The sequence below is a fragment of the Oncorhynchus tshawytscha genome, linkage group LG24 (genome assembly GCF_018296145.1).
Source record: "Oncorhynchus tshawytscha isolate Ot180627B linkage group LG24, Otsh_v2.0, whole genome shotgun sequence".
In the NCBI taxonomy this organism is placed as follows: domain Eukaryota; kingdom Metazoa; phylum Chordata; class Actinopteri; order Salmoniformes; family Salmonidae; genus Oncorhynchus; species Oncorhynchus tshawytscha.
The window spans coordinates 10090750-10095724 of NC_056452.1; positions in this window are offsets into that span (position 1 = coordinate 10090750).

A 4975-nucleotide genomic window follows, 5' to 3' on the forward strand; every position below is an offset into this window, starting at 1 on the left:
AGAAATAACATAGTGACTGCTCTCTGTATTTTTAAGTTACAACAAGAGTTTGTTTAAAATATCATAATTCCTTAAAGTCGAACGCAAGCCATGATTAAATGTATCAGTCTGTGATTGGTACATGCATTTTTGGAATGATTGATCTGTTCTAAATCCGCCTTATTTTAAAGATAATTTCCGATTTTAGCTGACAAATGCAGTATTTACCATGAATGCAGTGTCCATGAACAAAGCTTCAAAACAGGGTTAAAACGATCATTTTGATCTCATGGATGGTCAACCGTTGCATCCACATCTCCTAGAAACCTAGTCAGTTTCACAACTGAATCTATTCAATGTTTTGAACCCAACCGCTAGCCTACAATGGTACATTTTTCTCAATATAAAATAATTTCTAGGTCACAATTAAGTACCTTAATCAATCAATCAAATGTATTTATAAAGCCTTTTTACATCAGCCGATGTCACAAAGTGCTGTACAGAAACCCAGCCTAAAACCCCAAAATGCAAGCAATGCAGTTGTAGAAGCACTGTGGCTAGGAAACTCCTTAGAAAGGCCAGAACCTAAGAAGAAACCTAGAGAGAAACCAGGCTCTGAGGGGTGGCCAGGTCTCTTCTGGCTGTGGCAAGTATAAAAGAACATGGCCAAGATGTTCAAACGTTCATAGATGACCAGCAGGGTCAGATAATAATAATCACAGTGTTTGTAGAGGGTGCTACAGGTCAGCACCTCAGGAGTAAATGTCAATTGGCTTTTCATAGCCAATCATTCAGAGTTAGAGACAGCAGGTGTGGTAGAGAGATAGTCCAAAACAGCAGGTCCAGGACAAGGTAGCACATCCAGTGAACAGGTCAGGGTTCCATAGCCGCAGGCAGAACAGTTGAAACTGTATTTTTCGTAGCTGTCACATACCACCACAGACCGATGCTGGCACTAAAACTGCACTCAAAGAGCTGTACACCGCCATAAGCAAACAGGAAAACGCTCATCCAGAGGCAGCACTACTAGTCGACGGGGACTGTAATGCAAGGAAACTTAAATCAGTTTTACCTAATTTCTATCAGCATGTTAAATGTGCAACCAGAGGGAAAAAAATTCAAGACCACCTTTCCTCCACACACAGAGATGCGTACAAAGCTCTCCCTTGCCCTCCATTTGGCAAATCTGACCATAATTCTATCCTCCTGATTCCTGCTTACAAGCAAAAATTAAAGCAGGAAGCACCAGTGACTCTGTCAATAAAAATGTTGTCAGATGAAGCAGATGCTAAACTACAGGACTGTTTTGCTAGCACAGACTGGAATATGTTTTGGGATTGTTCCGATGGCATTGAGGAGTACACCACATCAGTCACTGGCTTTATAAATAAGTGCATCGAGGACGTCATCCCCACAGTGACTGTACGTACATACCCCAACCAGAAGCCATGGATTACAGGCAACATTTGCACTAAGCTAAAGGATAGAGCTGTGGCTTTCAAGGAGAGGGACTCTAACTCGGAAGCTTCTAAGAAATCATGCTATGTCCTCCGATGAACCATCAAACAGGCAAAGCTTCAATACAGGACTAAGATCTAATTGTACTACACCGGCTCCGACGCTCGTCGGATGTGGCAGGGCCTGCAAACTATTACAGACTTCAAAGGGAAGCACAGCCGAGAGCTGCACAGTGACACGAGCCTACCAGATGAGCTAAATCACTTCTATGGTCGCTTCGAGGCAAGTAACACTGAAACATGCAAGAGAGCATCAGCTGTTCCGTACGACTGTGTGATCACACACTCCGACCTTTAAACAGGTCAACATTCACTAGGTCACAGGGCCAGACGGAATACCAGGACGTGTACTCCGAGCATTTGCTGACCAACTGGCAAGTGTCTTCACTGACATGTTAAACCTCTCCCTGTCTGAGTCTGTAATACCAACATGTCTCAACCAGACCACCATAGTCCCTGTGCCAAAGAACACTAAGGTATCTGCCTAAATGACAACCGAACCGTAGCACTCACAACTGTAGCCATGAAATGCTTTGAAAGGCTGGTCATGGCTCACATCAACACCATTATCCCAGAAACCCTAGAGCCAGTCTAATTTTCATACCGCACCAACAGATCAACAGATGATGCAATCTCTATAGCACTGCACACTGTCCTTTCACACCTGGACAAAAGAAACCTATGTGAGAATGCTATTCATTGACTACAGTTCAGCGTTCAACACCCTAGTGCCCTCAAAGATCATCACTAAGCTAAGGACCCTGGGTCTAAACACCTCCCTCTGCAACTGGATCCTGGACTTCCTGATGGGCCGCCCCTAGGTGGTAAGGGTAGGTAACAACACATCCGCCACGCTGATCCTCAACACAGGGGCCCCTCAGGTGTGCGTGCTTAGTCTCCTCATGTACTCCCTGTTCACTCATGACTGCACGGCCAAGCACGACTCCAACACCATTATTAAGTTTGCTGATGACACAACAGTAGTAGGCCTGATCACCGACAACGATGAGACAGCCTATAGGGAGGAGGTCAGAGACCTGACTGTGTGGTGCAAGGACAACAACCTCTCCCTCATCTGGATCAAGTCAAAGGAGATGATTGTGGACTACAGGAAAAGGAGGACCGAGCATGCCCCCTTTCTCATCGGCAGGGCTGTAGTGGAGCAGGTTGAGAGCCAACAAATTAACATGGTCCAAGCACACCAAGACAGTCGTGAAGAGGGCAAGACAAAACCCTTTCCCTCTCAGAAGTCTGAAAAGATTTGGCATGGGTCCTCAGATCCTCAAAACCTTTCACAGCTGCACCATCAAGAGCATCCTGACGGGTTGCATCACTGCCTGGTATGGCAACTGCCCGGCCTCTGACCTTTAGGCATGACAGAGGGTAGTCCGTATGACCCAGTACAACAGCGGGGCCAAGCTGCCTGCCATCCAGACCTCTATACCGGGTGGTGTCAGAAGAAGGCCCTAAAAATTGTCAATGACTCCAGCCAGCCTAGTCATAGAATGTTCTCTCTGCTACCGCACGTCAAGCGGTACCAGAGCACCAAGTTAAGGTCCAAGAGGCTCCTAAATAGCTTCTACCCCCAAGCCATAAGGCTCCTGAACAACTATTCAAATGCATTGTCGTCCCCCCCCCCCTACCGTGCTGTGAACCTAAGCACACGAAACATAGTTGAAGTCGGACATCTACTTTGTGCATGACTCAAGTAATTTTTCCAACAATTGTTTACAGACTGATTATTTCACTTATAATTCATTGTGTCACAATTACAGTGGGTCAGAAGTTTACATACACTAAGTTGACTGTGCCTTTAAACAGCTTGGAAAATTCCAGAAAATGATGTCATGGCTTTAGAAGCTTCTGATAGGCCAATTGACATAATTCGAGTCAATTGGAGTTGTACCTGTGGATGTCTTACAAGGCCTACCTTCAAACTCAGTGCCTCTTTGCTTGATGGGAAAATCAAAAGAAATCAGCCAAGACCTCAGAATTTTTTTGTTGTAGACGTCTACAAGTCTGGTTCATCCTAGGGAGAAATTTCCAAACGCCTGAAGGTACCACGTTCATCTGTAAAAACAATAGTACGCAAGTATAAACACCATGGGACCACACAGCATTCACTCCGCTCAGGAAGGAGACGCGTTCTGTCTCCTAGAGATGAACGTACTTTGGTGCAAAAAGTGCAAATCAATCCCTGAACAACAGCAAAGGACCTTGTGAAGATGCTGGAGGAAACTGGAACAAAAGTATCTGTATCCACAGTAAAACGAGTCCTATATCGACATAACCTGAAAGGCCGCTCAGCAAAGAAGAAGCCACTGCTCCAAAACACCCATAAAAAAGCCAGACTTCCATTTGCAACTGCACATGGAGACAAAATATCATACTTTTTGGAGAAAAATCCTCTGGTCTGATGAAACAAAAATAGAACTGTTTGGCCATAATGACCATCGTTATTTTTGGAGGAAAAAAGGGGAGGCTTGCAACCTGAAGAACACCATCTCAACTGTGAAGCATGGGGGTGGCAGCATCATGTTGTGAGGGTACTTTGCTGCAGGAGGGACTGGTGCACTTCACAAAATAGATGGCATCACGAGGAAGAAAATGTGGATATATTGAAGCAACACTTCAAGATATTAGTCAGGAAGTTAAAGCTTTGTTGCAAATGGGTCTTCCAAATGGACAATGACCTGACCTCAATCCTGTAAAACATTTGTGGGCAGAACTGAAAAAGTGTGTGCGAGCAAGGATGCCTTCAAACCTGAATCAGTTACAGCAGCTCTGTCAGTAGGAATGGGCCAAAATTCACCCAACTTATTGTGGGAAGCTTGTGGACGACTACCCAAAATGTTTGACCCAAATGAAACAAATTAAAGGCAATGCTAACAAGTACTAATTCCACACCCATGTAAACTTGTTAACTTCTGACCCATTGGGAATGTGATGAAAGAAATAAAGGCTGAAATAAATAATTATTTATATTATTCTGACATTTCACATTCTTAAAATAAAGTGGTGATCCTAACTGACCTGAGACAGGTAATGTTTACTCGGATTTAATGTCAGGAATTGTGAAAAACTGAGTTTAAATGTATTTGGCTAAGGTTTATGTAAACTTCAGACTTCAACTGTAAGTCGTCTGTAGCCGCCATAGTGGAGCAGTGATACTGAACTCTTAAAAGAGCTTATGGGTGTGGAAAATACGTGCTCATTGAAGGACTAAGTCGAGACCAGGATGCCGGGTTTGTCCTGAGACTTCTCGCTTCTCTGGTTCTTCAGACCAGTCCTGCTGCTGACGATAATGGGAGGCTGATTGAGGGGAAGCATTCTCTTATATAGGGACACCTGTACCCCTATTGGCTGCAGGTGTGTGCATAATTTTCTCTCAGGCTATTTGCTGCCTAGGCAGCTGGGTAAACCACTAGGAGGAGAGCTCAGATATGGGGCGGAGCTCCACGATATAGAAACCTTAGCTC